The sequence below is a fragment of the Aquarana catesbeiana genome, linkage group LG03 (genome assembly GCF_042186555.1).
Source record: "Aquarana catesbeiana isolate 2022-GZ linkage group LG03, ASM4218655v1, whole genome shotgun sequence".
NCBI classification, from domain to species: domain Eukaryota; kingdom Metazoa; phylum Chordata; class Amphibia; order Anura; family Ranidae; genus Aquarana; species Aquarana catesbeiana.
Genome location: NC_133326.1, coordinates 570,512,667 through 570,526,184, shown reverse-complemented (window position 1 = coordinate 570,526,184; position 13,518 = coordinate 570,512,667). Strand labels below are relative to the sequence as shown.

Sequence of the window (13,518 nt, the reverse complement as noted above, 5' to 3'; positions counted from 1 at the left end):
AATTTCTTTTTTGCTGCCGTGATCCGACTTCCTGTTAGAGTGCACCCTCTTTTGATGGACTAAGGACTATGGGATTCTGTATAGAACAGTACACAAGACCGCAACAAACATACACTGCTCATAGTGTCAGTTTAAAAAAGCATACATAAACATCTTGGTCCCATGCTCCAAAGTGTGTCTCCATACACCAAGATCATATACAGACCGCAGAAATGTGGAGAGAATTGTAAAGGTGGTGCATTCCTCTGTGATAGGGGGAACCATTGACAACACCATTTCTATGCCAGGGAGAAAGCCAGCAGCTTACCAGTCCTTAGATGTGGTGGCTGCATTTGTTTTCCTTCTGGGAGCAGCGGCTGTCTCCGTGCACCCACTGTGTCCCAATTGACATGAATGGGACTGCCTGCACAAGGATGCATGGAACATCTGCGCATCCGTGTGGGCAAACGTGGACAAATCATGTGAGCAAGACCTTGCATTTACCTGCTGTCTCCCTGACTAGGTTAACAGACTCTTGAATTCTACATGCATTTGTCCTGTTTACAACCATTTGAACTCCCATTCACAACCGAGTGATTTAAAAGGGTTTCCAGAAGCACTTCAAATAGAACTTAAATTGGTTGTAAACTCTTACATATACCCAATGAAGTGACTGGTCTCAGGTGATACACAGAGATGAAACAAAGCTTCCTATAGAAGTTGTACCTGTTTCACTGCAGCTGTGTTTCCCCTACATCCATTCAAGGTGCAGAATTTACAAAGGAACTCTCAGCTCTGAAAAGCAGGGGGTGGGGAGCTGAAGTTACACTCAGTGAGGAAAGCTCTCAAAGCTGATTGAAGGGGAGAGGAGGGAAGGGAAGGGAAGGGGAGGGGAGGGGAGGGAAGGGGAGGGGAGGGAAGGGGAGGGGAGGGGAACCCCCCCCCCCCTTTACACAGTACAGAGGAACAGAGCTGAAGCTGTCAATCACAGACTGTGCCATCCCCATCAAAATGTTTCTCTTGGTGTCAGGAAAACTTATCAGAAGCGATTCATGCTGATAGCAGAGGAATGAAGTAGCAGACATAAATGACACTTGGTGCTCTGGATTGAGTAAAGTAGACACTATAGAGCAGAGATATGCAATTAGCGGACCTCCAGCTGTTGCAAAACTACAAGTGCCATCATGCCTCTGCCTGTCATGCTTGTGGCTGTCAGAGTCTTGCAATGCCTCATGGGACTTGTAGTTCTGCAACAGCTGGAGGTCCGCTAATTGCATATCCCTGCTATAGAGGGATATTTCTTTGCTCATATATTTCTGAAGTTTACAACAAATTTCAGTTAAAAATAAAATTCCCATTTTAGATAAAGTAAAGTACATGAGGGTTATAACTCCTGTGAAAAGGTGACCAAAGATGCCAACATTCACATGGTATTGTAAGCTTACCAGTGTCAGGTGGCAATCTTCCATGGGATAACCAAACAGGAGGTCAGCTGTATTTAAGAAAGTCTCCCACTGCAATCCCATCAAAGTCTTCAGTTAGGAAAAATGCCCGCAGCCCAAACTTGTAACCTCTCCTCGTCATTCAAAGCTCTTTTCATATCAGCCAACCAGTCATTTAGCAGCACTTTAACTTCTCTAGGAGGATGCCTGCTGCAGTATCGAATCCTAAAAAATATCACATGATGTCTGTTGTGCAACCAAAAAAAAAAAAAAAAAGTACACAAACTTTCAACTAGTCTGAGCAGACGGTACAGAAATAGACAGAGACTCTCAGATACAAATGGCAAGGACTTTTTGCGTCTAAGCAAGTCTGAGTAACAAAAACACAACTGTATGGGATTACAGCAAAATTACACAACAGTATATTTAATACAAAGAAAAGAAAACTGTTATATTTTAACTTGCATTATTTCTATGCTTTGTGATAAAATTGAATCTATAGTGTAAATTATGATGAGGCTACAGTGACCAGTACGTTTCTAAGGGGCAAACATGCAAAACCTGAGACCCTGGAAACATGGGACAGTTTGGCAAGTATGGAAAACGCCACCCTGCATAAGGTCCAAACTACATACCCATTAGGCCCCTTTCACATGATTGGACCGCTCAGGTCTGCCTGTCAGTTTTGACGGCGGACTTGAACGGGTGCTCCATCTTACGCAGCGACGGATGTCAGCGGAGACATGTCCGCTGACATCCGACCCCGTCCGATCCGCTAAAAGCAGACGGATGGCCCTACATCCGGATCCGTCGCTGGTGGATCGGATCGGGTGAGATCTGATGAAAACGGACATGCTGTCCGTTTTCATCCGATCCCTCCATTAGGCAGCAGCAGCGCCTGACAAGCCCCTCCCCGCTCAGTGAGCAGAGAGGGATCTGTCATCCGCCGGCTCAGCAAAGATCAACGGAGATATCTCCCGCTGAGCCGGCGGACCGAGGCGGGCTCCGTGGAAGTAGAGTCCGTCTCGTGTGAATGAGGGCTTACAGGAAGATTCCGATTAGCTAGTTATTACTGCTACTACTGCCAGAACCATTTTTTGCAGTTTTTTTTTTTTTGCACACATTAAATGCACATTTTAGGCCTGAAGATTGATTGAAACCCCCAAAACAAAACCGTATTTATTGATGTATAACACGCACAGGCGTATAACACGCACCAAAATATTAGGAGGGAAGTTTAAGGAAAAAAACTTACATTTTAAATAAAGAACTTTGAAGCAAAATTAGGGTCACAGCTCATCAATGCACCCTGCTCAGTGCCCATCTGCAGCCATAAAATTTACCAACAATGCAGCCTGTTCAGTGCCCATCTGCAGCCTCGCCAGTGTTGGATTATCCCTGCTGTCTCTGAGGGAAGAGGAGCGAGCGCTGCTGAATTACATAGAGCCGCGATCTCCTGTGTAACCGGCACCCCATCACTCACAGCCACACCTCCTGGCCCTGCTCATATGATAGAACAGTGGCCCAATGCGGGGCCAGGAGGCGTGGCTGTGAGTGACGAAGCGCCGGTTACACAGGAGATCGCGGCTCTATGTAATTCAGCGGCACTCGCTCCTCTTCCCTCAGAGACAGCAGGGATCGGTGTATAACACACCCACAATTTTCCTCCGATTTTAAAGGGGGAAAAAGTGCATGTTAGGACGATAAATATGGTATATATTTAATAAAAAGCAGAAACCCTGGAGGCTAAAACTGGTAGTTCCAATTATTTATGTCACACGATACTGGCACAACAGTTCATCAAGTGCAAATTTTCAGTAGAAAATACACCAAAGTTAATTTTATTGCACACAAATATAATATTACCCATTTTTGATAAAACATTAAAGATTAGGTTGTGCTGCGTAAATTCACTGATCTGCCATAATATTATGACCACTGACAGGTAGTTATCCCTTTACATTGGCATATAAAAGTGGGTGGGATATATAAGGCAATGAACATGTCCCTGAAATTGATGTGTTGAAAGTGGGAAAAAAATGGGAAAGCATAAGAATTTAAGCGACCCTGACAAGGACAAAATTGTAACGGCTAGAAGACTGGGTCAAGGCAACCCTAAAACTGACTGCAGGATCTACTGTGCCAAAAGTGGTCCAAGGAAGGAAAACCAGTGAACCAGCAATAGGGTCAAGGGTGGCGAAGGCTCATTCAAGCATGTGGGGAGTAAAGGCTGGTCCGTATGGTCAGATCCAAAAGAAGAGCTACTGTATCTCAAATTGCTGAAAAAACGTAATGCTGGTTCCAATAGAAGGGTGTCAGAACACATAGAGCATGGCAGTTTGTTGTATATAGGTCTTCATAGCCCTAGACTGCTCAGGGGGCACATGCTGACCTGTGTCCAAGCTCCTACAATGGGCACGTGAGCATCAGAATTGTTCCACTGAGCAATTGAAGAAGATGGCCTGGTCTGATGAATTAAAAAATGGTTTGAGGAACACAATGAGTTTGAGATGTTTACTCAGCCTTCGAATTCTCCAGATCTGAATCCAACTGAGCATCTTTGGGATGTGATTAAAAAACAAGTCCAATTCTTGGAGGCCCCACCTCACAATTCACAGGACTTGTAACAAATACCTTGGTGCCAGGTACCACAGCATACCTTCAGAAGTCTAGTGGAGTCAATGCCTTGGGCCTCGTTCACATGGACAAACTTAAGCGTACATCCGTGTGAGGTCTGTGCTTTGCCTGCACAGGAAGCACAGCATGCAAGCAGTACCATACATGTCAATTGTGACGCAGCGGCTGCACAGATGAATTGGACTGCCTACACATGGCTACACAAAACACCTGTACCTCCTATGCAGGCAAAACACAGCCCTCACACGAAGGCCCCTATAAGGGATGCCTGTGTGAAATAGGCCTTAAAACTGCACGTACCTGTTAAATGGTGAGTAATTTAAGTAGGTTTTCCATAGGCGACACTCTAAAAGCTCTTATTGGTCTTCAGTTTAGCGTTAACCTTGAATAATGGCCCAAGAATTATTGCTCACTGGGGCTTAGCATATGTTGCGGAATTGATTGACATAGCCACAATGACCAGGGAAAGTAACAGCAGAACCCAGACGTGATGACATCCTTGTCACTTACGGGTTCTTACTAGCTGGGGGAAGATCAGCAAATGGTTCTACTGTGTTTACTATGCTTCAGTTTGTGAATGAACAGGAAGCCTCAGAGTACTTTCTATTCACCCAGCAACACCCACCATGGGAGTTAGTTGGGTGTTAGGTGGTTAGTCTATTGCGGGGGTCGGCAACCCGTCGATCGCAGGCAGGAGATGGGTAGATCGCGTCCCTTGGTTGCTGACCCCAGAACCTGCAGAGGAGGGGCGGTGGGGGATGCATTTAATGGCCCCAATCGGCTGTATTTACCTCCTTGCAGGAGCTGAAAGCCGCTTCTCCTCCTATCCCTCCCAGTGGCATTCAGTTGCTGCAGGGAGGAAAATACAGCCGATCGGTTCCACTAAATACCCTCCTCTCCAGTTTCCTCTTGCCCCGTGTGCTCCCTTGGCACCCCCCAAACCCCCCGACACTTCCTGCTCCCCTCCTCTCCCAGCTGCAGCAGAGGATGTTTCAGGATGAAGAGTGGAGGAAGGGGCCTGTAAATGTGTGTGAATGAACAAAGTGAGTTATTGGTACCGATTACTCGCTGTGTTAATTCATAACTGAAGCATAGTGAACTTTGCTATGCTTCAGATTGTGAATGAACAGGAAGCCTCAGGGCACTTCTTATTCATTCACTTTCCAGTGCAGCTGAGGGCTGATATTTTACCAAGGCCCCCAATAGGGCTCCTAAAAATTGCAAAATATACAAAATAAAATTGCAAAAAATAAATAAATAAATAATAAAAAAAACTACTGGCACCATCCACTATCCTACTGACACTGTCCACTTAAGTTAGACAAAGCTGATATTTTTACAGTGATATTTGTTTTATTATTTTTTCCTTCTTATTTAGTTAGGCCTTGCTAGTAGAAGTGATTGAAAAGTCTCGTTTTATTTATTATAAAAATAACAAACATGTTAGTTATACTTCCCTGCTCTGTTGCAGTGGATTTGCAGAGCAGCTCAGATCCTTCTCTTCTCGGGTCCCTCTTCTGTGCTCCTGGGCCCTCCCTCCTGTTGAGTGCCCCCACAGCAAGCAGCTGGCTATTGGGGCACCCAAGCCGCGTCACAGCTCCCCGTGTCCATTTAGACACAGAGCCCGCCCCTCTCTCATCTGGTTGGCTAGCTGCCTTTGATTGACAGCAGTGGCAGCTAATGGCACTGCTGCTGTGTCTCAGCCAATCAGGAGGGAGATTCTCGGACGGCTGAAACACCCGTGTACATTCCTGAACAGAGAGGGACCTCAGGTAAGTGTTAAGGGGGCTGAGGGGCCCGCTGCACACAGAAGGCTTTTTATCTTAATGCATAGAATGCATTAGGATAAAAAACCTTCTGCCTTTACAACCACTTTAATTTCTGGCATGTGACACTTGCATGCATTCTGCAATAACAGGCAGGAGTGTGTGTAAAGCAACAGAAGACAGAAGTTAAAAGAAATCCACCTTTCCCAGCATGTTTCATGTTACACCCGTGTTTAGGTTAACATGTCATTCCCCATTACACCACCTCTAAACCGCCCCCCGCTTATCTGAATCACAACGTTATTCTTTTCATGGGCTTCTGTTTATTTTTGAATCCAGCATGGCTGTGCATGGCTCTGCTCTGCTCTCTGATCACAGAGATCTGTTCTCAATGGAGCACAAGTGCGGTGACGTCATTGATTACCTCCTCCAGCTCAGTACTGACCTAGGGCTGAAGGAAAAGTTTGCAGAAGCCTGTGAATTGCACCCGCAATCTACTTATGGTTGCAGTGCTTTGCAGAAAAATTAATAAATGCAAATTTTTTTTTTTTTTTTAACATACGTGCTTTTAATTTTTTTTTAAGGTGGAATATGCCTTTAAGGGGCAGCCTATAGCCAAAAAAAAAAAAAAAAAACCCCAAAAAAAAAAAAACATGGTTGCTTTAACTGCAAACAAAAGTCCCTGCAAGAGGAAATTGTTACTCCTCTTCCCATTGGCCCATGTCTATCGCCCCTCTGCAGTGCTGCAGCCTCCATCAATCTCTTTGGCATGTCACAGGTCAGTAGGTTTCTGATGCCCCTGCTAAGTGGTATGGTTCCATCCTCTAACCCCTACATCACTATAGGACTCATCAATGACATGGGGGATCAGAGGATGTGCAGCGTGAGACACATCTAACACTTCTGGAAGTATCACTTGCCAAAGAGATTGGTAGAGGCCACAGTGCTGGAATAGAGGGGAGGTAGAGGATACGGGCTGTTGGGGAGGTAACGGTTTTGTAACTGCAGTTTTTTTTTATTTTTATGAATGCTTTAAGGGCTGCTTCACATAGAGTTATGACCTGCTGGGTAGCTGGGGGGCCACACAAATTATTTAAAAAAAAAATGTATGTGGATGACTATTATAGCAATAGGACTCTGTGGGCAGCAAGATCTATTTTTGATTACAGAAAGGATTGTAGCCGTCTAATTGCATTGTCATATTGCAGGCCCACATTTATTTTTTACTTGTTCAATGGAAGATCAGATAAATTTTTTTTAATAAACAAATATGTCATATTTAACTACTATGTTTAATGATTTTGAGACCTGATCCTCCTCTTCTGGGGTCCCCCTTGGTGCTCCTGGCTCCTCCCCCCTGCTGAATGCTCCCATAGCTTGCTATGGGGGCACTCATGAAAACTCAATCCTGTCATTGGCGCGTGCTTCCCCCCCACTTTCTTCTCACTGGCTGTGATTGCCAGCGGCAGAAACCAATGACTCCTGCCTCCATGTCCATGATTGGGCTGAGGCAAGTATGCAGGGGGAAAGGGGGGAGTGGCACAAAAAAGGTTTTTTACCTTAATGCAGCAAAATTAAGGTAAAAAACCTTCTCCCTTTACAAACCACTTTAAAAGTTGAACTCCAGGGCCAAAAACATTTTCATTTTAAGATCTCTCTTAATAGCCACAAGAAATAAATCCACTTTGTGTGCGCATCAAAGGATTTTACAAACCCAGATATCATCTTGTAAAATTAGTAGTGACATCATCATTGCCTGTACATAGAGCAGAACTATGGGTGGGACCAACAAGCCCCACCCTCTACAGTTTGGCTGCAGAAAACTAATGGAGGGGCGGAGACAAGACTAGTCATCTGGCACAAGGAAAGAGCAGCGGAACAGAGGAACAGAGGAAACATTACACACTGGATTACTGCACAGATCTGGAAGAAACACAAAATGCACACCAAGAATCAAAAAAGAAGACGACACATGGATCTTGCATTTGGATAATATTTGATTATCCTGCAGTTTAGCATTAAAGATTTTACTTAAGTTCATTTTTTTATTATTACTGGTAAAGTATTTTTGAGACCGCTGTCAAATTTGGCAGTATAAAGGGAACCGTTTACCTTCATTCTCCCCAAAAGGGCCATAATATGCTTATCATGGAGTTCAGCTGTATAAAAAAATAATTAAAGTATAGGGCCAATAGGCCTCACCCATCTATAATAATGTGACAGATAAGAAATTTTCCTTTTGTGCTGAAAGTGTGGGCAAGAACTGACAACAAGCTGACTGGTGGCTGTGGGCAATACTGGCAGGTTCCTTTCAGATGATTAAAACCTCAACCAATCGCAGGGGTCCCACTGCTCTTCGAAAGTGTCAAAAAATAAAAACAAAGCGTTTTATTGTTATCCTCGCCGATCTGTCGCATACAGGAAAAAAAAAATGCCAAGCATGCATTCATTATCAGCAAAAGAAAGACACAATCTCCCTCAGTCTCCTACAGGGGGATCAGGGACAAGCAAGAAGGTGGCCCGGGGGGGGGGGGGGGGTATAGGAAAGGAGATAGCAGTTCCATCACAGGGAGGGGAGAAGCAGCCAAGGCTACCAGCCTACCAACCAGACACTGCCTGAAAGTTTGACACAGCGGCTGAGAATTGCAGCGTAAGACACAATGCAGACAGGGAAACCGTGCTGCAATGGAATACCCCAGTGTGCTTACACAGCACCACAACCATTCATGAGGACTAAGCAGGTACAGCGACCAAGCGACTAACCATGGCAGTGCAACAAGGACCTTTGGCCTTAGTTAAAAAGTGCAGTAACTCAGAAAACAAAACAAACAAACAAAAAAAACACATAGGTATAGCGTTCTGTATATATGTGAGCAATTGGTTACAAAAAAAAAAAAAAAAGAAGAAGAGGAAGGACATATGTTCATCAAGTCCAACCAATAAAAAAATACTGATGTGATTTAAAAATCCACAGAACCGTAAAGCTACATTAGAAGGCAAATACCCCATATAAAGCATGGTCCAATATGCTCCAACTGGAAAATAAATCCTTCTGATCCCCTAAGGAAATCAGATATTTCATTGATCAACACTCCACGGTGTTCTCACCTATGAATAATAATAGCAGGGTATATTCTGTGCATTTAGAAGACACAGCTGATTTACCCCCAAGAACAATCTACATTGGGCTACAACTTGCTCCTTTGGAAGTAATTTCCAGCTCTTGAAGAAGCCTTTCTGTATGAGCAGGATAAAGAAGCAGAAAGTGCCCACTTGTCATTTGTAATGAGTGAACGGCACTAAGTATACTAAATGGGCCATTTATGTATTTACACGCAGTGGTCTTCCTGAGTAAAGTCTAGTAAGGCACTGCAATCTGATCAAAGAAGGAACCTATATAGGGATGAGCTCAGGCACATTCGGATCCTAGTCCAAACTCAACTGATCAAGTCCACCAGGAAGCTGTCACTATACTGGACCAATCAGAAGCAGCCGAGACATTTCCAGGCCACAGCCACATGTTTACACGCCCCCTTGTATACGAATGACTAGAGGGTTATGCCCTGGCCGCAGATGATTGGCCCATACAGGTGACAGCTTCCTGATGAGCTTTCTCAGGTGGGTTCGGATTCCAGTCTAAACACACCTGAGCTCATCGCCAAACCCCAACAGGGCAGATAGCTTGAGGTCCTGGCCCAATCCCAGAATTCTGTCCACTTAGCCAAAAAGCTACCCTACTGGGACTCTCCCAACTGCCTTCCACCCAATTTTGGTCCCCTTGCCTGCTGTTGGGAAATTAGATTGCCAGCTCTTTTGGCAGGGGGGGGGGGGGTAAATGGTTCCTGTTATGCTGCCGAATTAGACAGCAACTTCATAAAACACTTCTACAGTATACAGTAATAAAAAAAAAAAAAAAAAAAAAAAAAAAAAACTTAAAGCAGAACTTTGAGCACTTTTTTTAACCGTGCAGTGGGGCTGTGTCTTCATAGGTTACCTGCTCATTTTTGTCTAGGAGTTTGGAGAGCTGAGATATACTCACCTAATCACCCAATCCTCCCTACGCAAGACCAGTTCCTTAGGCTCCTGTCCCCCCTCATCCCTGCAGTCTTTTGCGGTGGACTGTTCCTGACGTCATCATGCCCATAGCCTGGCTCTGGACGTGAAGGCATCAGGAACCATCCACCACTCAACATGGGGGAGCGCCGTGGGATCAAAGGATCCCATAGACAATACAAAAGCAGTTAACCCATGCAGTGCGGGCACAGCCTCATTGCATAAGAAATGCAGTGGGGGTGGATAGATTCTGAAAAAGCTGACCTCCAGGATAATTATTTTCTAAATACAAGCGTCATGTGTATTTTTACTGGAAACTTGGTGTGCTTTGTGCATTTTTTTCCCATATCAATGCAGTAATTCAGTGTGATACTTTGTGCAGGAGCTTCCTGTAATAAAGACCGGTCACTGCTGCTCTCTCTCCTTGTGCAGGATGACTGGTCTCATCCCCGCCCCCTGCTGTAGTTTTCTTCCGGGAACCTGTAGTGGGTGGAGCCTGCTGTGCCCCTCCCACAAGCTCTGCTCAGGCTATGTACAGCACAGTGAATGGGTCACTTCTTTCTTTACAAGGCAATATCTGACTTTGCAAAAACATTTGGTGCACACAAAGTGAATATATATATATATACACACACACACTATTGAGAAATAGATTTGAATTAAAATATTTGTGCCCAGAGTTTGGCTTTAAGCCTGGTATTAGCAATCAGCCTTTGCTAAAAAAAAAAAAAAAAAAAAAAAAAAAAAAAAAAAAAAAATTATATATATATATATATATATATATATATATATATATATATATATATATATATATATATATATATATATATATATATATATATATATATATATATATAATTTTTTTTTCATTGTTATAACTGCTGTAAACTGGCACGAGGTAAGAATTGATTGGCTAATGCACTGTCAGTACATCAACACTGATAAATGATACTTCATGGATTTATTTCTAGATTCATTCAGTTTGGGCCAAGAAATGATATTTCATGGTAATAACTGCTCTAAACTGGAGCAAGGTAGGAGCTGGTTGGTTGGTGCACATCGCTCTTAGTAACTACATCAGCACCATATGCTTCCATCCAGATTCTTTGTAAGTGCACAGGTCTGCTTGTCTCCTGCACTGCATCTTTTACCAGATAAATAGCAAGCTTGCAAAACTGAAACTCTACTGCACAGGGCAGCGCTATACAGCTTGTAAATGCAACGCTTACCTTGCCTGATGGAAATAAAAGCTCCCAGGGTTTGGGCACCTGCAGGATCCTTTAAATGTTGGGCTTCTCCTATTTAGACTTCATTGCAGGTCTGAGCGGCCAGCCATCCATCCAGCACACTGCCTGCTCCAGCTTTTCCCCAGCACACTCCACATTCCAGCGGGGAGGGAACAGATGGCAGAATCTCCTTGGTAACTGGCCCGTTCACTGCTATTGGATGAATGTGTCTCTCGCCTATTGGGCAACTGTTTTTTTTTTTTTTTTCTCTCTCTTTGTGCCTGCGCTTTGCAAATTTCTTAATGAAGGGCCATGCTGCACCTAGCAATCCCCCAAGACAAGGATAGGCAGGTGTTTTTTTTTCTGTGCTCTAGTTTTGCAGGATAAAAGCCTGGGAGCAAAGCTAGAATATCAATGCAGCACAAGAAACAGCCAAGTTTGTCAGCAGAACTTTTTTTCTGCCTCCAAAGCCCTGCAGAGGAAGGAAAAAAATTGCAAACCAAAGCCAAAAAAAGGGCACGGATTGATGGTGTCAGTGTGCAAACTAGACACGGTTATGCAAGATTTCCTGTAGGTTATGGGCTTATGTAAAGCAAATGGCTAAATCCACAATTCAAATATACATACGTCAACGGTTATCTCTCAAAGGATTAGTCATTCTGCCCAACTATTTGTATCTGCCAGACAGCACAACCAGGAGGGTGACATTGTCAGCTCCCCTAATATTGATTGGACAATAAAGGAGTCGCACCCCAATGGAACACGCTCTGTTCTCTCTGCTTTCTCCTGCTGTCAGCATGTTCCCTGACAGCATAAAAATGCAGCAGCTTATAATTTGGCTAATGCACTGCAAACACAAGCCAAGTGTTTGAAATGTGGTTGTGGTGCAGCCTCATTGACTTAAAGTGGTTGTAAACCCGTTTAAAAATTCCTAAAAAAACCCCAAAAACCTGCAAGACAATAACTCCCACACATGCGCGCGGGAACCTCCGGTAACAGCACAATACAACTGAAGCAACGGCACGTACCGTACCAACGTGCCGTTGCTTCAGTTTGCCTAAGTGCGCATGTGCCGATGACGTTGGCACTTTCAAATACAGGGATATCTCCTAAACCGTGCAGCTAGTAGTATAAAGTGGTTTTAAAGGGTTTACAACCACTTTAAAGTGATTGTTATTAAAAAAAAAAAAAAACAAGACTTTACAAACATGTTATACTTGCCTCCTCTGTGCAGTGGTTTTGCACAGAGCGGCTCTGATCCTCCTCTTCTCGGGTCCCTCTTTGCTGCTCCTAGCCCCTCCCTCCTTTGAGTGCCCCCTCAGCCAGCAGCTTGCTACAGGGGGCACCCGAGCTGAGTCAGAGTTCTGTGTATCCATTCGGACACGGAGCCCCGACCTGGCCCTCCGCCCCCTCTCTCCCCTGATTGCCTGACTTTGATTGACAGCCACTGGAGCCAATGGTGCCACTGCTCTGACTCGGTCAGTCAGGAGGAGTGTACTGGATGGCTGAGGGGATCGTGGACATCTGGAGAGGGAAGGAGCTCAGGTAGGTAATGAGGGGAGGCTGCTACACACAGAAGGTTTTTTTTATCTTAATGCATAGAATGCATTAGGATAAAAAACCTTCTGCCTTTAACTCCTGTAAAGTGTTACTAAACCCAGGACCCTGCATTCACTATATCTGGTCTCCCACAGTACACAGAACATGGAAATGCAGTTCTTGTAGTAAATATAAACTGCTAAATACCTTTTCTCATCAGCAGTATATAGCAGTCTTTTGACTTCTATCAGTGTCTGGTTAAAGCTTGTAGGAGGAGTTTATTCACCTATGACTGTCCTATGAGTCTGTAGGACCCTTTACCCTCCTTCTGGACAGTGCTGATTGGCCTTGTGTTGATCACATGCACCCTCACAAAAAAAATAATAAAAAAAACTCTCTAGCAATCCACACCAAACTGAGCATGTGCAGACTTCAAAGGCTCTGTCTTATCAGATGGATTGGGGACATTGGAAGGGGGGGATCAGAGAAGACAGGATCAAACAGCCTTTTCAAACAATGTGGAAGATTAACCCCTTAGGTCCCACAGTGTGTATAACAAGCATGCTTTACAGCATATACAGACCGATTTTACTGTTGTTGTTTCACTAACACTTTAAATGGCCGAGCTTGACAGCCAGTCTTGCATTAAATTCACAGTGGCTGCATCGCAGAGCATTACTAACATGACATGTGAAAAGTCTCCTCCAGTCGTACAAAAATGTTTAACACTTTAGATGGGTGGCCAGTGGGCGGTAATACTGTGGCTGTGTTTTTACTTCCCCCACACCTGTCTCAAGGAGATCTTAGCATTGCTACTCCCTCTCCCAGTCTGAGTACTGCTGTGCAGTGGATGATAAAGGCTGATATCAAGATAGA

At 44.2% G+C, this 13,518-nt stretch overlaps 1 protein-coding gene across 7 annotated transcripts in view; it reads right to left on the bottom strand.

Annotated features, from left to right (window-relative positions):
* The window catches only part of FGD4 (FYVE, RhoGEF and PH domain containing 4), a 308,743-nt gene that overhangs the window by 167,852 nt on the left and 127,373 nt on the right, over nt 1-13,518 (bottom strand). The window contains exons 1-2 of one of the 7 annotated variants that reach the window (XM_073621883.1): nt 11,107-11,653; nt 1,425-1,646 (exon numbers count right to left, since the gene is read on the bottom strand). The exons of 5 other annotated variants lie outside the window; for them this stretch is intronic. The gene's annotated coding sequence lies outside the window, so the exon portion shown is untranslated. Of the gene's footprint in view, nt 1-1,424; nt 1,647-11,106; nt 11,654-13,518 lie in introns of those variants that run through there. One more of the 7 variants, XM_073621881.1, reaches the window with a different exon arrangement.